This window comes from Amblyomma mixtum, chromosome 2 (genome assembly GCF_055824585.1).
Source record: "Amblyomma mixtum isolate Tamu chromosome 2, ASM5582458v1, whole genome shotgun sequence".
Classification (NCBI taxonomy): Eukaryota; Metazoa; Arthropoda; class Arachnida; order Ixodida; family Ixodidae; genus Amblyomma; species Amblyomma mixtum.
The window spans coordinates 148,186,003-148,209,417 of record NC_143013.1 but is presented as its reverse complement, the minus strand read 5'-3'; the positions used below and the strand labels follow the sequence as shown (position 1 = coordinate 148,209,417).

Below are 23,415 nucleotides of genomic sequence, written 5' to 3'. Positions count from 1 at the left end.
ATTTAGCCGTAAACGGTCTAATTACCTTTCCACTTACTCGCTTAACAACAGTCCAGTCACTCTTGCTTCATCATACAAGTACCTTGGCATCCACTTTTTATCTACTCTCTCATGGAAAACCCACATAGAAAAAATTACTGCCAAAGCTAGCCGTACATTAGGCTATTTATAACGTAACCTCAGAGGTGCGCCTTCAGCTTGTTATTTGTATAACGATGTTAAAATAACCATGTTCTATTTGCTTCTTTTTCCCACCCCAGTTATGTAACCCCCCTCACATTATACTCGAGTCGGAGCCCGTGAGGTATTTGAATAAATAAATAAATAAATAAAAAATAAATAAATAAACTAGAGACTATTGTCAGTTATATTCTGTATTCTGCTACGCTCATAGTCACTCTCGGGCATATTCAACATCGATTGCGGCTTTGAATTGATACAGTGTCCAGTGAGAGCTGCAAATACAAGTGCTTCACGCCTGCTAGTTACGTACAACTCATTTCAGGTGTACATGTGTCAAATTCTACACCTGTGCACGCCTTTGTCAACAGCTCGCCATGAGGTCAAGCAGTGTAGATCACAGCTTATGCATTTGTTTTTGCAGATTCTTCAGTCCTGGGAAGACAACTGGGTCTGGGGGCATTGCCTGGCGGTATTACTGGGACCTGCATCGGTTCCTGGGCTCCATTGCAGCTTGATGGAGGAATCAAGCTGCAATGAGAATGAAACCGCTGAGCAGGTGTGTAGTCATGGAGACTGTTTTTGTTTGTAGTAAGCGCACAAAATGGTTTACGAGATTGGTTTCACTGAATGCAGCCCTTGAAGTGACAGGGAACAGCATGCAGTACTGAAAAAATCCCATTATGCCGCAGTTTAGATTTTCTTGAATTTTTTCAAACTACAGTACCCTGCAACTGCGTGCAGAATCATCCCTGCTACATTAATGCAGAACATATGTATCCTTTCAGATTTCCTCCAGCATGCTGGATGGAAGTGAAAGGGGGGTCTGAGGAACCAGACGCGACGCATCCTGGAAGTGAAGATGTTGCTGTCACAGCAGTGGTAGCAGATGATGCCCCTGAGCCCTTCTCAGGCACAAGGACTTCGCTGCCTTTAGCAGTGGAGTGCCCTGAGCCGGCGCCGAATCCAACCAAGAGGCAGCGGCCAGCTACAACGAAGGGGCTGGCAGCCCAAACAGTGATCCTGCAGCAGCTGCTTGAGGAGCAGCGGCAGCTACGCTGTGCCACAGAACAAGAACGAGCAAAGGACAGGGTGCTCAAGGAATGACAGTTGGCTGTCCAGGAATGCGTTGCCAGTCGGGAAGACAGGCTCATCGATGTTCTAGAAAAACTTCTGAAAAAATGAAGAATTGGAAACTGTATGAAGAATTGGATAAAACAGTGCAACGGAAGACGAGACTAGAGAAGGACAAACACTGGCTGTCCTTCTCTCGTCTCGTCTTCCGTCTGTTTTATCCAATTCTTCAAACATCTACCAACCAGCCCGTATTTCGCCTCTTCTGAAATAAATGTAGCCAGCTGTAAGGGGTACAGCATTTGAGATGTTTATTCCACAGCTGAACTGGCAGCTTCACGCCACTATTGCCGGATACAACTGAAGAACGAATTGGCTTTTCCCCGTCATTGGACCCCCTTCCAGCTAATGGCGTTGGCCAATTCTCATGACCCAGCTAGCATGTCAAAGCAGGGAGTGGCACATGAAAGGGCATAGTCCTTTCCCTCCACGGTCTGAAACTGAAAAATTGGTCTTTGTGTAGAAATGAGTGCTTTTTCTTAATTAATGTGGCCAACGTGTGAAACATAGTGCCCCAGTATACACACAGTGGAGCAGTCCACTGGCACATGAACACATGTTTGCACTTGTTTTGAGCTATAGTGTGTCATCCCTCACCATTCATAATTACTGACTATAAAATGCTCCATTTTTAAAAGATAAAAGATCCGTTTTTAAAAAAACGGATCTTGAGAGATTTGGAAGGGTATTAAAGCTGTTGCATTTAGTTTGCACTTCTCGAAAAATTCTGTGCTCCCGCTTCTTTGTAAACATAAATGTGGTGTCAGCATGATAAAGGTGCTTCTATTTGTTTCAAATGGCTGCTTATGGCACAAAGATGAACTAGACAGATTCATTCCGTACGGTAGACCTTTCAAAAGGCATAAGAATCTGAAATTGAAAAGCCTTTGATGCATGTTAATTCCTGTGCCCTAAAAAGTTTAAAACATGCTCCAAACTGACTTGTTGCTGTCAGCAGAATTATGTGCAAATTAAATGACTAAATGAATGATAGCGCCCTCTGTGTAGAGATTACACATATGCACTACAAGGTCTCTGTTTTTTAGTGCAAGGCATGCATAATGAGGAGAGTCGCAGCCCCAAGTCCCCTGCAACAGCGACCAGGCCCAGCCAGGAAGTGGCCCAGGCCAAGTTTGTACCTGGTATGGCTGTTGAAATTGACATATGTACTCATGTTAAACTTGTTACTAATATCTCTTCACAATTTCATGTTGCTTAAATATTATTGTCACATCACAGTCATCCAGTTATGTGCGTCTCATCGTCTACTGCCATTATAGAGGTTCCTGGGCCCAGTCAAGCTGAATTACTAACAGCTTTTAGCCCTGTAACCTCTGCAGGATGTATTTCTTTCTGCGAAAATAAATTTAATTGAATAAGATACTTCTCGAGCAGTGCTCGAGAATGCCGTTGGCCATCTGGAGGTGGCTGAAGCTAACAGACAGCAGCGGCACAGGAAGCGCATGGCCATTGAAGAGAGGAAGCGTGCTGCTTAAGAGAGGGGAGGACTGCAGCACTTGAGCGGCAGGCGCTTATCTCAGCCTGTTCTCCAATACATGCCCCCATCCATTCCCCAATTCATTCCCCAATCCGTTCTCCAAGCCGCCCTCTCTATAATTTATTTATTTATTTATTTTGTAAGATGGGTACTGGGATGTAGAGGCACTGGGTGACGGCGGTCTGTAGACACAGGGGTCGAGCACCGAGGGCACACACAATAGCGGCGGCAATGCTGCTCAATACAAGGGTCAGAAGTTCGTCGTCATCTTCGCCTGAATAGGAACTTCTTCGCCGTTATAATTTATTGAAAGTACCTACAGCGCCCATGAGGCATTATTGTAGGGGGGATATTACTACATACAATAGCACATGCAAAGAAGATATTGGGAAACATATCAGCAAGGATAACACAACATACTAAAAGAAGACTAAATGAGTTCACAAGTATCTTCCCTCCCGCACAGGACGAGGAGCTCCGACTTGACCGGGGAACAGTGCAGTCCGCATTCTTTTGCATACTTTTGAACCGTAGTGGCAGCTCCTTGGAGGGCCTCCTCCATCTGTCCCAAGTTTCCCTCCGTTGCCCATATGGTTATGTCATCTGCGTAGAGGGCTTGGCGGATTCCCCTTATGGCATTAAGTTGTTCCGGCAGGTGCATGAGGGCAACGTTGAAGAGCAGTGGAGAAAGGACTGCTCCCTGAGGCGACCCCCTGGTGCCCATGGGTATCGGCTGGGACCTCGTGTCGCCAATCTTGATGAGCACTTGCCTATCTTGCAAGAAAGCCTTGATGTAATTCAAGGTACGCTTTCCGCAGTGAGTACCCTGTAGATTTTCCAGAATCTTGAAGTGCTTCAACGTTGTCGAAAGCCCCCTTAAGATCTTTGCGCAGAGGATTGAAACCTCCATCTTCGGCTGCAGTAACACGTCCTGGGTTGACAAGTGTGCCCTAAACCCAAACATTGTGTGAGGTATAATATCTTGGTCTTCTATATACGTCAAAAGCCACATTTGTACCGCCTTCTCCATCAATTTCCCGGCGCACAACATAAGCGAGATTGGCCTGAGGTTATTGATGTTCACTTTTGCAGGCCTGGGAATAAAGCTGACGTCAGCCGTCTTCCACGCCCTGCGTAACTGTCCACTTTTCCAGCACTCATTGATGTACTGCGTGAGATATTCAAGCGCTTGCCGACTGAGATTGACAAGCAATCCCACCGTCACCCTGTCGTTCCCTGGTGCCGTGCCTCGACTTCGAACAACTCTATCCAGGTCCAGATTGTCCATACCCTCATAATCCCGTACTGGCTCGTTGTCTTTCACTGTACAGAGGTACTTGCTCACGAGGGCTGCAACCAGCTGCTGGTCCGTACCCACGAAGCCGTGTAGGGCTCTCTTGAGCTAATGTTGCAGATCCCCGCGAGACTTCGAAGGCTGTATCAAAAATTTAAGAAGACTCCACGCCACCTTGGAGCTAAGGTTGCCTTTCATGGAGTCACTTTTGGCCAACCAGTTGTTTTTGGCCAGGGTTCGTGCATACTCTTCTGCTTGCAAGGTTAATTTCGCGATCTTGAGCTTGCGGTTACGTTTTTGCCTTTTCCACCGCCATGTGAGACTTCTGGCCTCCCATAGATGTAGTAGGTGGTTGTAAATGGCCAGGACTTCTTCTGAGGTCTGAAGCATACGTGTAAAGCGGTCCCTGACTCCCAGCAGCGACTCACTCCTCGTACTTTTCAATAGGCACGTTAAGCGTAGAGTCTTCCTCCTTTTGGAACAGCAACCAGTCCATGAGCCGAGCGTGCCCTCTCAGTTTGCAATGCTTATTGTAGTCGAGGCAGATTTTGAGAATGCAGTGGTCACTCCCTAAGGTCTCCTGCATGTTGTGCCAATCTTAGTTTCTAGCTCCTTTAATCAATGAGAGATCTGGACATGTATCCCTCGAGACACTGAGCCTCTTCGATTTACTATGCTCGTGCAGCCCGCTGGCTGCCAGAAAATTGGCTCCCGACAGGAAGTCTCATCATGGTCATGTGAACTGGCAGCCACCGGAAACCGTAAGATTTGAGGAGACGACTCGCACGTCCGCGTCGTCTGCTGCGTTGTCTGCTGATCACTTTCATCATGACTAGCGAAGAAGTAGCTGCCCTTGCTGCACTCACTGATGCTGTTGAGCGGAGCAAGCCCATTGACAGCAAAGATGACGACGGTGATGACTCCGTCGTGCTTCTCCTGGCAGCGCATTTAGAGAGGCAGGACTGTCACAGGGTTCCACTGTACGTGAGGCAAGTCGTGCCCACATATATGGAATTTGAATTCAAGAAACTGTTTTGGATCTCAAGAAACTTGTGCGCAGACTTGAGTGGGGAATTTGAGGCGTCGGCAGTCTATCCGGCAGGATGTCGAGGGCGGCGCCAGATATCTGCCCAGAAAACAATGCTGATCACCCTCACATATATCGAGACTCAAATGACGATGTACCAGATTACCGACAAATTCGACGTGAGTGAGTGGACGGTGCACGCTGCAATCTGTCGGATCCTAGATTTTTTATTCTCTTTAAGTGAGAGAGAAATTTGCTGGCCGGATAAAGATGAGCTACAGCACAACAAGGCAGCTTTCTGCCAGCTCGACCGTTGCGGACGAGGACTGCCGGACACCATCGGGGCGATCGACAGATGCCACGTCCGCATTGCTCGACCCTCGGAGTCAGAAGAAAGTTACTACAATCGAAAAAAGTTTCATCCTATTGCACTCCAGGGGGTTTGCAACGCTGACATGATTTTCATTGACGCCTTCATCAGGTTCCCCGGCAGCGCGCACGACTCTCTAATTCTCCGCGAGAGCTTCCTCTTCAAAGACGGAGCGTCCAAATGCGAAGGTTTGGTTTGGTTTATAGGGTTTAACGTCCCAAAGCGACTAAGGCTATGAGAGACGCCGTAGTGGAGGGCTCCGGAAATTTCGACCACCTGGGGTTCTTTAACTTGCACTGACATCGCACAGTACACGGGCCTCTAGAATTTCTCCTCCAAAGAAATTCAACCGCCGCGGCCGGGATCGAACCCGCGTCTTTCGGGTCAGCAGCCGAGCACCATAGCCACTGAGCCACCGCGGCGGCCCAAATGCGAAGGTGAGTTAAAAATTGTTACATCACTGATGCATGCTTAATGCATATATGATGCACGGATTGGGAGTTAAGAAAACGGAAAGTGGTGCGCGCATATATATATACATGCAAGATTGATCAATCGATCTTCATGATCGTTTCCACTAACTTTAACAAAGCTGAACATCGTGCTGGCAGCTTGCGCGCTGCACAACAAGGCGAGGAGGTGCGGAAGAGGTGGACAGCGGAGCCAACGTGTCGCCAACTGAGCCTGCCGACGACGAGGAAGAGTGTGCAGTTCTGGCTGCAACTTTGCGGGACAGCGTGACCCAGAGCCTTTAATCGTGCACTCTCGCACCTGCTTTCATATACTTTTTTTTTTGTTGCAATTGAGCTTGGGCTTCCGTCACTTCATTACATTTAAAGATAAAATTGAGGCTGCAAGTCATTCATCATGCCCACGCACTGCTTCAAAATTTATAGTACTAATTTGAAATGAATGGTACGTGCATATATATAATGAAAATCTTCGTGTTCCAACAAATATGTTGTTAATGTATATGTTGTCTGTTGGGACTATAATTGAAGCAATGCAATTGGCACGATGAATGCCTTGAAGCCTTTCTATCTTTTCTTTAAATGCAGAAGAGTGGTCTTCTCACATTTTTTGCCAAGAGTTTTTATTGTCCTTTTCATTTCTGTACTTTTGTATTTGCAATAAAAGATTTATTATGCACATTGCAGATAGATGATGCAGTATGCAGTGAAGAATGATGTATTGTTAATTGCAACAGTGCTTTAATTAGACCTTAATTGTGACTGTCTTTTCTTCATATCAAATCGGATATGGTTTTACCGCACCACAATATCCGAGGTGTTGGTTTGCTAATGGGTATTTGCTGGTTTCTGTTGCTTTATTTGTCCCAGAAGGAAGATGTTTTCTTTTAGTGTATATATATGGTCCTAGTAGGGCATCAACTAATTTTGTGCGGGGCCCTTCTTCTGTCCCCACTGAGAACTTCTGGTTCTGAAGTGGGGTCTGCTGCTCCTACTGAGACCTTTTGCTACTGCCTGTCAGCTGCACAGACTGCTTAATGTTGCAGATAATATGGGCACACAAAATGATGTCCATATGTGTGAAGTTCATGAAATAAATTTGGGTGCAAATCATGCAAAGCTGCCTTTCAATTTTGCCTTCATACATGCCTGCATTCTGTCCCCTGAATAGTAAATGACAAGAGGCAGTGGCCAAACTGCTGAAAGGAGGGTGTGCGATAGAGAAATTTTATACAGTTATTCTCTACAAGTAATAAGGAGGTATATTGAATGAAACACCAAGATCTTATAACATGGTTGTAGACTATATGGAAAGATAAAGCACTAGGTGTACTTAAACTACACACATATTGAAATGTAACTGAGGATGAGATGAATTTACAAGTGTGTGTATGCACGCACACATGCAGCCAATTAATCAGTGGAAATATATGGAACTGAACAGAATCAAACAAAGAGAAGCATAATTAATCGAAGTTAAGACAGGGCATGGTCTGTCAAATAAGATCGTTTCCTGCGAAGCGAAGTCTGCCGACCAAGATCAGGTCTCCAACTGGCTTTCGACTCTGCCGGCGGTGATTTCTCAGTACCAGCCAAGGGACGCGCTCAACACAGATGAAGCTGGATTGTTCATCAACCTTCAGCCCGAGAAAAGTTTCAGCATGAAAGGCGAGACGTGTCAAGAAGGGAAAAAAAAAAGCAAAGAAAGAGTCACCGTATTGTTGTGCTGCAACACTGATGGGACTGAAAAGCTTAAGCCTACTGCCACCGGCAAGTTCTGGAAGCCACGCTGCTTCTCACGTAACCCGCGCCTTCCTGTCGTTTACGAAGCGAATAGGAAGGCATGGATGATCGGAGCACTTTCCACAGAGTTCCTCACCCTTCCGGATGCCCGGTTGCGTGCCGAGAACCATAAAATTCTTCTATTTCTCGACAATTGTGCCGCACACCCTGTCGAGACTTCGTAGCTGCAAAACGTGAAAGTAATCTTCCTGCCGCCCAACTGCACCAGTCACTTGTAGCCCCTAGAAGCAGGAATCATAAGAAATGTCAAATTTCACTTCAAGAGCTCGTTGGTCAGAAGCTTTTTGGCCAAGATTGACAAGAAAGATGTCAGCTTGAAGGTGGATCTTCTTGACGCCATCCATTTTCTGGCGATGTCAAGGGATCGCGTCAAACCCGAAACCATCGCCAACTGCTTCAAGAAGTGTGGTTTTTTTGTGCATCTGGCGACACGGTGGAAAATGAAGATGACAGCGCAGAGATTAAAATCCCGGACTGCGATGACCTCAACATCGACGTGTCTCTGGAAGAGTTTGTATTGGCGGACGACCGACTGGATGCGAATTACGCACCGTCCAAGACATCATAGCAGATGTTACTGCTAAAGAGGTGAGTGACGACGATGACAACCAAGATGCCGGAGATTCCAGCAGTGATCGTCGGCCATTAACTACTGACAGTGCACTCGAAGCGTTGGACGCGCTTCGTGGCTTTGTCACATCTGCGGAACTCAGTGATGAAACTACTACTCGTTGCTACGAGTTCCAAAAAAGCTTGCTGCAGGACATCGAGAAACAAAAAGTGCCGAGCAAAGTGACGGATTATTTTTAAGTGCTTTAATAAAAGCAAGTTCTGTGCCAAGTATGCATTTTTTGCGATCTTTTGGAGGCGTTTTAAATAATACCATTTTCGGATAATACGTTTTTATTTTCGGTGCCCATGAGAATCATATCAACGAGATTCCACTGTACAAAGGTCGGAATTTCTTAGTAACTTTTGATTACCACAGCAACTTCAGGGAAGTAGATGAGCTTACTTCCACCACTGCATCAGCCATTATTAAGAAACTCAAAGCATATTTTGCCTCCTATGGCATTCCAGCTGTACTTGTGATGGTCCACAATTTTCATGCGGTGAATTCACTGAGTTTGCTGCTAAGTGGCAGTTTGTTGATGACCCGTCAAGTCCAGGTTATGCGCAGTCAAAGGAATGGCTGAGTCGGCAGTCAAGACAGCAAAGCTGCTGCTAAAGAAGGCACTAGCAACAGGCCACAATCCCCACTTGTCTTTCCTAGATCATTGCAACACTCCATGCCAAAGCAGAAAGGTAAGCCCAGCTCAACTAAGTATGGGTAGGAGGACTCAGACGGCACTTCCAATGACAAATGAACTCTTAGAGCCACGCACATTGAACCAGCAAGCACAGTGGACTAAGAAGACAAGGCGGATGAAAATATACTACAACGGGGCGTCACGGGACCTCCCCACACTACGCACAGGAGACACGGTGCGAGTAGAACCGCCAGCTCCAAGACTGCTGTGAGACAAGGGTACAGTTGTGGAACCTGTGACTCTCAGGTCCAACACGGTCGATGTCAATGGCAGCACACAGAGAAGAAATAGGGTGCACCTGCGACAAGTGCCGAAACCAAATTACACAGACCCAGGGATGGACTCTACGGACATTTCAGAGTTTCCCACCAGACCGGACAGTGCCACCACGTCACCAAAGACCACACCACAAGTGTTTGAACATAACAATTCACCCAGTGTTGTGGAAGAGTGCCATGTTAGGCCCAACAACCTTCAGAGCAGTCCACACCCCGACCGATGAGGCAAAGAGTGCTTGCTACTGTGGCATCTAAGTGATTACGTGCTGCAGTGACTGCCTGGTGATGAGGTGTGGTGACAGTCTTCTTTCCCTCAAAGGAAAGGGGATGTACTTAATGTACAATCTCATGAAATAATATTTACTGTGTTCACTATATGGAGTAAAACCCATCTTATTTCTAACAAGAAGGATCTTAAATTCACATGAAACAATGAAACAACTGCAAAGTAGAGCACACACTGAGAAAAAGCTGCCGAGGTCGCTGTGCGCACAATAGTGTACACAGCGCCTTAAAGGGTGTCGTGGCGCACAAACTACCTTGAACCCGGGCTCCGTGTGGTAGCGTGTTCAGTCTTCGAGCTGAGGAAAGACTGAAGCTTCGAAGCTTGGGAAAATGAAAACAAGTGGGTTTTATGGCACTTTTACGAAACTTATTTACACAGTGAAGCTAGAAGAGCAAAGAATCAAGAGTTAAAAGTTCATAGCGTCGAGCGACTGGATGAGCTTTTTCGACAGGGCCCGGGCGTCCTTTCGCACTCAGCACCGTCTTTAAATCCCCTAAGGTTCTGCCCCTCCATCAGGCGGAGGCCAATCGAACACGAGGCATATTTCCCCAAGATGGGCACCAATCAAAGTTGCACAGCACTGTAACAGGCAGAGTCACTCAATGCAGAGTCAACCCGTGGAAACGGGAGTGGAGAAATTGCAAGTCCGCTGCTATTTCCTGTAGTGCAGCAACAGTGATGCAAGCGGCTACGCGTCACCAAAAACACAGGTGGTCCTTGCGATGCCGTGGCCCTTGAACTGCGGCGAGCGCTCTACGGTGAGGCCGGCTCCTGACGGAAATGGGTAATTACTTGATGGCTTTGTCCCTTTATTCCCCCGGATGGCCGCCCTTGGTTCCGTCTGTCGTCGGTCGCGGTTCCAAGGCGCCCTTCTCCGGGAAGGTCATCCCCACCCGTGAAGCATGAAAAAATCTTGCAGGTGCTTTCTCAGCGTGGCATCCTTCTTTGGGGTCGTCGGCTGGTCAAATGGCGAGTCGCAAGCTGAGTCATAACAACAAGGGTAAACGTTGAAGCAACATGGAAAGCAGGCCTACCCCGAGCGCTAAAGGAGATTAAGAACATCTTGCGGATGCGGAGAAATATGTTTTTTCACGCATCCCTCTCAAGGCCATGGTAAGGGCTAGAGTTTTGTCAAAAATGTGTGTTTTGCCTCATCAACGACATCTACAGTTTCAGTGACATTCGCTATTTCAAAATAATAGATCATGTCAAATAAAATGCCTCCTTTCTGTTCAGAATAAAGCCCTGTCTCACCAAAGCTGCATGGGAAGCCCATGAATTGAAAATGATGGCCTGGAAAAATCCAACCTATATTGGCTTTATATGGCCTCATATCAGCACTCATGAGCTCCAGCACTCCAGCAATGACCAGTGTTCTCTCTTCTGCCCATGCTTCTAGGCTATTCATCGATATTATGCCTGAATCGATTGGAAGCAAAGCCAACATACTTTGAGAACAACTTCTGCATTCGAGATTTGAGCTGGGTAGAGAAAAGTGCTCATCGGTTGCGTTCTGCACCACAGCTACAGTGGCCAGCTTGTACCACGGATTGTGCCACGACAACGTTTCAGCGCTTTGCTTGCGAGGCCGCATGTTGCAGATTTAGACGATGTCAGTCGACAGTCAAAAGGAAAGCTCCGGTACGAACGGTGGCTTCCACAGCACATCACTCAGGTGTCACTGAAGCTCTTCCAGCCAAACCCAGTATTTCTGTGGATGGGCGTGTGGTTAAATCAAAAGGGCAGCCTGGCATCTGACAGTACATCAAAGACAAAGTGACAAAATGCGGATACAAGCTGTGGGTCCTAGATGACCCTGACACCAGATTTACCATGCAGTCCAGTGCACACACCTGTTTGGTCACCTCCTCGAAAGAAGAACACTGGCTTGTGGAACGACAAGCAGTGACTGCCGAGGATTCGCTGCCAAAGTGCACAATGGGAGAAAAAAGGTAGACATGGAGCATTCGATGGTTGCACAATCGTAAAATCCTGCACCTTGAATGGAAAGACCGACATGTTGTGAAAATGAGGAGCACAGTCCACACACCAATGACGGTCACTGCAAAATGGAGGAAAATTTTGCAGGAAAAGGACAAACACATGGACTGTGAAGCCTTTCCTGATCAATGATTGGGATGCTCAGTAAATTGACATCACTGACCGAGTGCAACGCACCAATCCATGATCGCCATTCCAGAACATAAAGCATGCAAGCATGGAAGAAGGAAAACTCGGGAGAGGCCCTTGCCACCCTCGTTAACATGCTTTCGAAAGGCCTACAGGGAGTCTTAGTCCTCTGAGTAAACGCGCAAACAGCTCCCAGAATTTTCCATCAATTTTAACATTATTAAGTGCTCTTCTTTAAGTGGTTGCGTCATCTATGGGTGACTTATAAAGTATGTTTGGCAATGCTTTAGGCAAAAACTTTGCAATTGTGTGTTTTTGTGACCTATAAATGGCAGAAACATTGGTGTAGGCCTAATAATTTCAAGTTTATTTAAACCGCTGCAACTCTTTGCATGCTGCGTGTGACAAGTTACGCGACTACTTCTCATTTTGCCGTGGTCACGTGGTGTTGTTTCCTGCGTGCTGCTGCATCTGTCAGAGCCTGCTGTCTGGAAGTGCCTGTGACCGTGTGTCTGCCGATTCTGGCTCGCAATGCCACGGTGCCCAGTTAAGGTACCACACCTTGGTGTGGCAAGAACGTATACGCTTGAGGGCGACACCCTCAGTGCACTCAAAGACAGAGTTTGCGTATACCCGGTTCTTGGCGTCAAATTGGACCTGGAGTCATGCTCACTCCAGGCAAGTGCCCATGTCCTTTGCTTGTTTTCAGTTGCACTCGATTAGGCGGTAGCGTATGGCGTTTAACGTCCAAAAGCGACTGAGTTTATGAGAGACGGCATAGTGGAGGGCTGCGGACAATTTCGACCACCTGGGGTTCATTTAACGCGCACTGACATCGCACAATATATGAGCCTCCAGCATTTCGCCTCCATCGAAATGCGACTGCTGCGGCAGAGATTGAGCCTGCGTCTTGCAGGTCAGCAGCCAAGCACTACAACCACCAAGCCACCGCTGTGCACCATAATGTAGCATTACGCGAAAGTACTGCCAACTGAGGCTCTTCACCAAATGTTGAAATCGGATAGTGTTTACATCACTAAGACAGGCATGGCCTAGCATGTGAGGACCAGAGCTATACATTTTGCAATGAAACACATGGTTCGCGTCTGGTTTGCATCATGTTCCGCTTGGCAACTGCGGGCCGAGCTGCAGCTTTTACATTTTTTTTTAAGAGCACATGGCACATTTTGTACTGTCCCTACATGTTCTTTTGCGCTACTCAAGCATAAGGATTACATGCAGCAGTTTTTTTTCTTGCTGGCCTTACGAGAACAGGCTTTGCTGAACTGTGCTATTATTTCTGGCGATGGTTGAAATAAACAGTAACTCGTGGGGTGCCAAACTCTTTGTGTTTCTCGATTGCATTTCGGGCTTTGTGTTCTTTCAAAGTTGAATTGATAAGAGCTGAAACCTATCTGCATGAACTTCCGTGCTTCGGCGGCCAGCTACGATGTGCTGCCGTCGAAGCGTTTTGTCCATGTCTCGTCTCGTAGCTTATTTTCTGAGCCTCCCATAATTTATCTCTGCCACTGAAGTGTCTTTCCACTGTTAAGAGAGCCCACCCGCTTCCTGACGCACTTCGTGTAGCCATCGAGAGCCGACACGTCTCGTTGGCAGCACTTCTTGCGCCACGGTTTGGTTTATGGCTCATGGGGTTTAACCACCCAAAACGAGTCAGGCTATGAGGGACATCTTAGTGAAGGGCCCTGGATAACTTTAACCACCTGGGGATCTTTAACGTGCACTGACATCGCAGAGCACACAGGTGCCTTGCATTTTGCCTCCATCGAAACGGGGCTATCGTGGTCAGGTTCGAATGCGGGTACTCGTGTATGGATACTTGGGGTCATGTGAGTCACTGCCGTCGCAGCAACAAGTGTTGCCGATTCCAGAAAGCTACTTGTTTACACTTCGTGGACAAATGGATGGTGAGCCTGCTTGACAGCCAGCTGTGGCAGATAGCATTTCGATGTTTCATGAACGGTGCTGCGAGATTCACTACACCATTTCGCAAGGCATGCACTCCCTAGCTGGCTTCTTTTGAAAGTACTCTACGCTTATTAGACCTTGAAACACGACTTACAAGGGAAAAACCAGCATCGTCTCAATGTATTTAGTTGCTGGCTTCATGTGAACACTTCTGAGGTAATCACAGAGCTTTAACACTGTTGTAGTAAAATAACAAACTCCTTTGGTATGCGCCAGGTATCCAAGTGAATGCAGGTGTCATTTCTAGCATGTTGCAGCATGCCTTATGCTTGTATGTGTAATCTGATGAGAAAAATTTCTTGCACTAATGCGCCAACCATGTTTGCATTTTCAGAGATGGGCTGACTTTGATCAAATCGACATGCTATAGAAGCAAATAAAAGAACTCTTCACCCTACAGTATAATTGCTGCCACCAGCCAGAATGAAGAAATTGGTGATGGTAGCTGTGAATGTCCAGCTGGGAAGCTGGCATGTAATCCCTTGACGGGAATGTTGATAACAGTAGCTCTACTACAAAGCAAAGGGTTTACCGCGGCTCCACAAGGGTTATCAGCGACATATTTGCCTCAACAGTGGAGGGTGCCACGAGGTTCTAATATCCAAGGGTGCTCCATTCAGACAGTTGATTGGCAAAGTGTGAGGAAAGGTGGTGTTAGCGTTCCCAAGATTGCAAAACCAAAAGAGAGTAGGCACTGCCCCCACACTGTGGAACAGCAAGAAACGGCAAAAGAGGAGTTCACTAGAGCACTGCTCCAACTAAATCCAGAAGATGAATTCGCCCCCGCACTGCTGCTGACACCCAACCAGCTGTCCAAAGAAACAAAATATGGCCCTGCACCTGCGTTGTCACCATTGGCATACCAGCAGGCCTTCCATCCACATGGCTTCACAGTTCATATAGCCGAAATTTTTGCTCTGCATTCAGGGGTCCAAAGTGCCATTCCCGACCCGAACTTCTTTCGAAATGCCAGTGCTCGGACCGTGCCTTCCCACCAGAAGGGAAACAGGATTCCCGAGGTATGCTCAGGTGCATTGTTATCACAGCAGCATCACAAAAGCTAAATATGATTAGTGTAAAAAGTGAAAGATGAGCTAGCGAAATCGATCATTTAATTGAACAGCACCACTGCGCTGCTGCGACAAAACTAGATTTCTGATGTTGTGGTTGTTTCTTAGCCTCTATGTACTTAAGCATTTAAATTTAAACCTCAACAATGTGACATTGCAAAATAGAATGGCAAAGCTTCGTTCCATATTTAAAAATGCAAAAAAAAAAAGCGCCATTTTGGGCACTGTGTGCGTGCATGAACAGTGCGTACACATACTTTTTCCCGGCTTCGTGTAGGTACACGGACTAGTTGCACTGGGGTACATAATAATAAGTAGGCATATCGAGTCTACCTGAACAGCACAAAGCCGGCAGGAAACACGAATGAAGTGATCACAGTGATGTAAAAGCTGGATACAGGGAACCATTCACTACGCGTGACTGCGAGCTCTCCACCGCCAATCCTTTACAATGGCGTCGGCAGACAGCTGCGTACAGTTTGTCCTTATGTTTTGCAAATCCGCTATTGCAGCCCTCTTTCTTTGGCAGCTTTTAGAAAAATTGTCGATCGGTCCTTCTCAGAAATGAAGAAAAGAACACTGTAAAAGTAAACTACCCTCTAGTTTTGGCAGTTGTGAGCTTAGCAGTGACTGCTGAGTTAAGATCAATGGGAACGAAATGATACATTTTGCAAAATTCTTGCTATCATAAGTAATGTGTAGAGATGCAGCCACCAGGTTTCTAAATTTCTCTTTGTTCTTTGGGAGAATGAGTAAAACCTTGATAATTACAAGTCACGTAGTTTAAAAACTCGGGCAATCCATAACAAATTTTCATGATCTCGTAATTAGTAATGAAAATTTTCTGGCTAATTTGAACTGGAACTGCGCACTGCCTCGGCAAATTCAGAGATGTGGACTATGAAAACATGCTCATGCATGTTTTCATGTGGTCAGTGCATTAGAGGTAATGCCATAAACTACCTCAGTGTGGATTACAGTAATGTTAATATTTCAATATTTTTCAGGCTCCCAACTCGTAATTTTTACAGAACGGTCAACTCACTGTTGCTTCAAAAATACCCACAACTAAGAGACGTTCTAGGAAGCGGAACTGTAAGTATATTGCTCTTCCACTGGCAACAGCCAGCTGTGAGCATTCTAGATAGTGTGATTCTGGGAACATCCTTTATAGTAACTTAAAATATACCGGAGCAGTCATTATTATTCAGTTGGCACTTTCAGTGGACTAGTGCATGAAACTGCAACATGTTTGCAGCTTGTCGCATTCATCTTCCATCGCAGTGAAGAGCCCCTCCCATTTTGCAGTGTTGGCAGCCAAATCTCTCATTTTTCTCCGTCCATTATCATGTGTGCTGTTATAGATAACTACAGCTGCACTTGCTTCTGATAAAGAATGCCAGTTTTGGCTAGCCGGTTCATTAAAGAAAGGCAAACCAGCACAAACAACACAGACAAGAAAAGAAAGATAAACACGCAGCAACTACTAATTACTAAAATTGGTTTTTTCTGCATGTGCAATAAATACTGAGCAGAAAAAACTAAGATTAAGGACACCACAAGGTCCGAGGGAGGGGGACAATTTCTGAGACGGAGGAGCCTAAGAGTTCAGAAAAAGCAGCTCCTTCTTCAAGAGTGATCGAAGGCGTGCTAACGCAGGTCTCTCCTCCTGTGCGGTTGATGAAAGTTCCACAGATTTTCTGGCTGTTTCCTCTTGATATCTTCTTAAGATGCATGTCTGCTAATGCGTCAGCCCGCAGTTTTTATAGCATTTGCAGTGTATACAATGATTGCTCCCTTTGCCACTGCTCAGCAAGGCTGCATGCTCTATCATTCGTATTGAATATCTGATTTGGCGCATTCTTTTGTGATAAGTGTCTGATTTTGAATGCAGTGAGTAATATTTTGTTGCTCATAAAACTTTCAGGACTCCTGGAAGGTAGCCCTGTGCCACAGATATAAAAATCAGCGAAGGGTTTTCCCCAGTGACGGTCGAATAGGCGAGAACCACACAAAGTTTGCAGCTCAAAGAAAAAGCAGCGAGTCAGCAGCCACAACAGAGCTTGTGTGGCACAAAGTTCAAAAGCTGGTGAGGAGCATTCTGCAGTAAAGCACTTTTTCATTTCGATTTTATTAAAGAGGATGATGTGCAGCTAGCTAATAAAGAGCATGTTATTTTGATTTGCTAATGCTTTCAAATATTTACACTTTTCTGTGATCAGAAGTGCTCAGAATGTTAGTGTTTATTTTTGGGTTCTGTAGTATTATGACTTGGTGTTGAAATATTTTGGATGCTGTGGGATATATAGATATCCCTCGCCGCCCCGCGCTGAGTCACGAGACGAGAGCGCACGCCGCAGGGAATGGGGACAGGAGGGCACCCGGCAACTCTCCTCACCCTCAGCTCGGACGTGACGTCACGCCTACGCTCTGGCGTCTTAGGAACGGGGTGAACGACCCCTCTTGGTTGCAACCGGTTGCTCAAGGGGGTGCAATGTCGTAGGGGTTTAAGGAGAGCTCACGCGGGAACAAAGGCTGTCTAGTCTCTCCTCTCGCCGTGGTGACTGCCCGATTGCCCCGCCGACCCCGTCTCCTGCCCGCGCCCTCCCGGATTATCCAACGCCAGTCGACGACGACTTGGTAAGCTGCTGAACCATCTATTATCGGATAGAACATTCTTCCGCAGTGTGCTTTGCCTTGCGCTAGGTAAATAAACGGTTCCCTAGCGTACTCTGTTCGTTGCCTACTTCGTCCGAACCCGCCGTGGCTGTGACTTTGCGCCACGGGTTGGGGACACGAGAACGCCCGCGCATAGCTGGCACGGAAGCGCGCCTTCCCGGCCGGCTGCTCGCGGGTGACCCCATATCTTGGCGCCCAACGTGGGGCGCCAGATGTGGGGTTTAAAATAGGGGAGATAAACACGTTCTCCCCGCTTAAGCGCGGCTGACTCAGTTCAAAACCGCGCGGACCCCACCCCGTGGTCGCGTACGCTACTGAGCGCACGCCGACCACGGCGGGCCTTGCTCTGCGGGAACAAAGGAACGACACACTGGCTGACACAAACAAGGCATTTATTGCTATAACAACAATAACGCCAGCTAGCAACAAAATACACTGAGGAATCTAGGATGTCCGACTCACCAGCACGGCTACGAGCGAACGTCCGCCCACGCTAGGGCAAAGGGAAGCTCCGAGGCCCGACGGGACGAGGTGGCGGGAGTAAGTTCCAACCACGAGAGGCCCGCGGCACAGAGCGGAGCTTTGCGCGTGAACGTCCAACACGCTTCCCGATGCCGAGCAGAAGAGACCTAGCCTTCCCCCGCGCGCGAGCGGCCAAACACGCCATCCGTGGCGCTGCTGTCGCTGCGACGCGAGCGCCCTCCCCTGTTAGCTAGAGTAACCAAACTAAAGGGAGTGCTTTTCGGGGGCAGCTAACAACAGTGGGGTGCAGTGCGGGAAAGTGAACACAGGGGACGAAGGCGTCCCCACAATGCATAGATTTGGTGTCGAAATATTTTGGTATCAGTATAGATAGACCAGGCTAACTTAAAGCAAAAACAGCAAAAAGGTAACAAAAATCAAGGCTACCCTTTCAATGGGGCCCTTGTGGCACTAATAAAGTTGTTTGGTGTTCAGCCACAGTTCTTTGTGAGTTGGCTGCCAGTCAGCAGGTGGGAACAAGGCCAAGTGTTAAGGCAACTATTTGGCTTTTTTCGTGACCCACGCAACTCTAGGTGGTCGTGAGTTTGTGAATATGTATCGCATAAAAGCACAGTACATGAGACTAGCTTTTAGACAATACTGCTTAAACATTACTGTATGTTTCCTTGTATAGCACACGTCTATTCATGCCACAGTCGGTTATATTGCTGTTGTTTCTTTCAGGCCGCTGCAATCTCTGCAATTGCCGGAGAGGACGAAACAAGCTTCGGTATGCACACAGAGTGGTTCATGTCCGAGTGCCGAAAAGCCTCCCCAGATGAACTGCAAATGCAGGAACGAATGTCGCTGATGTCCCGCCGTACGATTTCCGACCTGTCAACAACTACAGTTCAAGAGGCAAAGGAGAAGTACCCTTACTTATCGAACACTGAAAGAGTAAGTCAACTCTTGCTACTATGTTTGAGAGACAACATGTACATTATGTTAGGCTGCTTCTTAGGGGAGGAAGCATTTGTTGAAAAAGTAATATAGCTTCTGTGACTGGTCAAAAAAAAAAATTTTAATGCACACTAAACGTGACTGCTTGAATACAAACCCGGAAAAATTGATGAAAAAATTCTAAATCTCAAAGCTGAATTTTCTGCACAGTAGTACCTGACTGTACGCACTATAAAATTTTGTCTGAATGAGCTGTTCGGGAATCGGCCATCCACATCGTGGCAGTGTCTTTGTAGCAAGCAACTGCTGACGTCACTCGTGTGTTGACTACTCCTGATTCCAACGTTATCTCTGTTTAAAAAAAAAACTGGTCACAGTTCGGTAATCTGCAAACTGAGCTAGGCTTGCGGACGTATACATACAAAGCATTGTGTACCTGCTCTCAAGCCTTAACGCAAGAAGAGGCGCATAAGCATACCTTTTTCACCCACCGATGACAAGTCATAACCAGGCAATAATTTTGTGAGAACGAATTAATCGCTCATGGGCTGTTTCTAATAATGCAATATTTTGTTGCCACCACAGCACTTGAACGTTGCTGCAATGCCATGTGTAGTGTTCACGGGACAGGAGATTGAAGAGGCAGAATTTCTTCATATTAAGGTGCATCGTGAGGAGCTGTTCACGGTGAAAAACCCAGAGGAGGGATTGGAGGCTGTTTCATCGCCCTACTGGCTCTTCAATGCCCAGTATAGCCGGAAGCTCTCCAACACGCTTGTCGTGTCAGGGCGCCTTTTTCTTGGGCTGACACTGAGTACACCAAGAGCAGTGGCTACAAAGTTCCTGAACAAAGGCGCAAAAACTGTGAAACTAGGTATACGCGAGGTGATGTGCATCTTCTGGTAAAATATATTTTTCTGCGATGTGCAGTTGGACTGTGTTAAGTGTTTTATTAGTGTTCTTAATAAATTACTTATTGTAACATTAACAAAATTACTTATTGATAATTGCAGAGTTTTTTTTTTCCCCTTGTTCCTTACTATGTTCTATTACTGTTATGTTAGGTTTGTGCTATGTAATCTGCCGCGCCTCTTTTTTTGTGCTTTTGCCCCTCCTGCTTGGATCCATCTTAGGGTCTCCAGTATTCTGTAAATAAAATAAAATAAATATGCACACCAAAACTATCGCCTGCACTCTCATACGCATATACACAAGGCTCCCTGAGCGGCACATGCCTCAAATGAGGAAAATGTGGCCAGGTGCTGAATGATGTGTATTGCCACGCATCATTGTAGTGTTTGTTCGTTCACGCTCAAGGCTGCAGGAAAGGGCTGTTATCACTTTTGTTCGTGACGCGAGAAGCGACTGGACTAATCTCGATTCTTCACAGCCATGAACAGCTGCATCTACTTGTTTCTAGATTACTTTAGATGATCCCGACCTGTTATCTCAAAGTTTCCTTGCCGGCTTTAAATTGAACGATGCCGCGAGCGGCGGGCATTCGTAGTTCGATGATTGACGAGCACGCTTGTTGCTTACGCCGCCGCCGAGTGATTCAGTTCTTTTGCGGGCGCAAGTCAGCCCAAATAAAGAGCTTCGTTTGCAAGTATTTCTGGTGTCTTCCTGACCGCTGGACTGCCGTCACTAAAACGTGACATCTGGTGGAGGTGCTGGGTAGCCTTCCACGTACCGGAAACACCCCCTACAAGCCGTGACGCCAGCCCTCTGAGTCATCAACCGCAGTACCTGAGTCCAGTCCACCGCGCTAGCCGACGCCTGCAAGGGGACGCACCAGAGTTCGGGAATCTGCCGGACCCTACCCGGAAGCGGAAGCCAGCCGCAACGTCTACCATGAGCTTGCCCCAGACGACGACTCCAATCATTCTTCACCAGCCCCGGGTCCCACCAACCTTCGACCCTTCGCCTGGCGCCGACCCCGAAGAATGGCTGGAGCAGTTCGACCGTGTGGCTATCTTCACCAACTGGGACGATGCCACGAAACTTAGGTACGTCTTCTTCGCCTTGGAGGGACCAGCAAAAGTCTGGTTTGAGAATGAGGAAGCTAACCTCACGAACTGGGAAACCTTCAAGGAGCAGCTTCTAAAGACCTTCATGAACGTCGTGCGAAAGGAGAGAGCCCAGCAGCTGCTACAGTCTCGTATACAACACCCAAACGAGACCGTTGCTGTGTACACTGAGGAAATGAAGCGTCTCTTCCGGCGTGCCGACGCGAACATGAAGGAAGAAGAAAAAGTAAAGCTGCTCATGCGAGGAGTTAAAGAGCAGCTCTTTGCCGGCCTCGTCCGCAACCCACCGAAAACTGTCGCGGAATTTGTAGAAGAGGCATCCACGATGGAAAAAACTCTTGATGCCCGAGCCCGCCAGTATGACCGCCAGCAGCGCGTTTTCTCAGCAAGCTGCCTGGACACCGCTAACAATGATAACCTGCGGCAGGTTATACGTCAAGTTGTGCGAGAGGAGCTCCGACGATTGCTGCCAACGGGAACGCAGCCGCAACCTCCATCGCTCACTGACGTCATCCGGGACGAGGTTCAACAGGCCTTGGGTGTGACGCCGACACCCATGCAGCCTATGCAGCCCCCAGCCATGACTTACGCCGCAGCTGTGCGCCGTCCCGCACCTCGACGACGGGACCCAAGCCCCTATCACCCTCAGCCAGCTGCGTTGGACCGCCGCCCACTCGCCCCAACCCGCCCTTCCTACGAGCGACGCGCGCAGCCGAGGAAATGCGACGAGTGGAGAACTCCCGACCAGCGCCGCCCACTATGCTTCCATTGTGGCGAAGCCGGTCACGTCCTCCGGCACTGCCCATACAGAAGACTGGGCATCTGAGGGTTCTCTTACGACGCTCCACGACCCCGACCCGGCCAGCGACCAGCCGAAATCGAGGAGTTTTTGCGTCGGGAAGAATACTCATCGCCGAGCCGCCTATCACGTTCCCCGTCGCCATCGTCTCCGCGCTTTGTATCTCCTAGCCGAGGTTACGCCATGCGTGGACGCTCCCCCAGCCCCCGAAGGTTAAACTAAATAAAGCAGCCTCTGGAGGTGAGGTTGCTTCTGAGCGCAAGAACTAAGACCGTCCATCGACGAACACACAAGACTATGCCTCAACTACGACGACGACACCTACGACGACGACTCCTACGACGACGACTCCTATGACGACGACCCCTACGACGATGACGACAACTACGACGACGACGACAACTACGACGCCGACGACAACCACGAAGACGACGACACAGCCAGACTTGAAGCTTTTACCGCTGCCCTTAAACCTTATTACGAACGCTAAAGGACTCGAAGTTCGCATTCTCCGCGTTTATTTTCATTTTAAAGCATCGAGACGATGCTTCTTTGCGAGGGGGGTAATGCCCACGTATCATTGTAGTGTTTGTTCGTTCACGCTCAAGGCTGCAGGAAAGGGTTGTTATCACTTTTGTTCGTGACGCGAGAAGCGACCGGACTAATCTCGATTCTTCACACCCATGAACAGCTGCATCTACTTGTTTCTAGATTACTTTAGATGATCCCGACCTGTTATCTCAAAGTTTCCTTGCCGGCTTTAAATTGAACGATGCCGCGAGCGGCGGGCATTCGTAGTTCGATGATTGACGAGCACGCTTGTTGCTTACGCCGCCGCCGAGTGATTCAGTTCTTTTGCGGGCGCAAGTCAGCCCAAATAAAGAGCTTCGTTTGCAAGTATTTCTGGTGTCTTCCTGACCGCTGGACTGCCGTCACTAAAACGTGACAGTATTATCTGCCCTTGTTGTGAAGGAAGTGTAATGTTACTACTGAAGTGGTCAGTGCTGTTTTCCGTAATGAATTTTCACTTTGCAGGCATGTCTGGATGGTGACCAAGCATATCTGGCACATGCATGTGTGCACAAAGGTAAGGTGGCTAGAATTTTGAGGTGTGAAGACCGCAGCGCCGCCACCATTGACTAGTGAGGTAGGGGGAGGGGGTTGGGGGGGAATAGGGCCCTTCCGCAGGGGGCGCCATCAGCCTGGCCAGTCCAGTCTCGTAGGCCACGGCGCCACGCAAGGAACAGTAAAACCTCGTTAATTTGACCCTGGTTAATTCGGAAAATCGGATAATTCGGACAACACATCCGGTCCCGTCAACCACACATGCTATTCTATGGCGTAAAATTCCCGTTAATTTGGGCAAATTTGGCCACCCTTTGGTTAATTCGGACAGGCGGTGGAGCTTGCATGTGTACAGGGAGGCCATGAGCGCAGCGGAGGTGAGATGATGATGATAGCGGGAGCGGCACTGGTGTTGAACCGAAATGTAAAGGCGCCATCCGCACCGCTGTAAACGTCAGCCAAGAAAGTAGAGGATGGGTTTTCATGTTTCTCTTTTGTTGCCCGGCTGCGCCGGTGCGTCTCGACATTTTTTTTTTTCCTTTGTGTATGCGCCATGGAGCGAGGTGTGCACGTGGTGGAGGTGG

The 23,415-nt window shown here is 47.8% G+C and overlaps 1 long non-coding RNA gene and 1 pseudogene across 1 annotated transcript in view; one reads left to right on the top strand and one right to left on the bottom strand.

Moving 5' to 3' along the window:
• Positions 1-247: 247 nt before the first annotated feature.
• LOC149361213 (uncharacterized) overlaps positions 248-23,415 on the bottom strand; it is a 58,994-nt gene continuing 35,826 nt past the window's right edge. The window contains exon 4 of the long non-coding RNA XR_016288924.1: positions 248-711. This is a non-coding gene — a long non-coding RNA (uncharacterized LOC149361213). The remainder of the gene's footprint in view (positions 712-23,415) is intronic.
• Positions 4,935-9,588, top strand: LOC149361215 (uncharacterized; annotated as a pseudogene).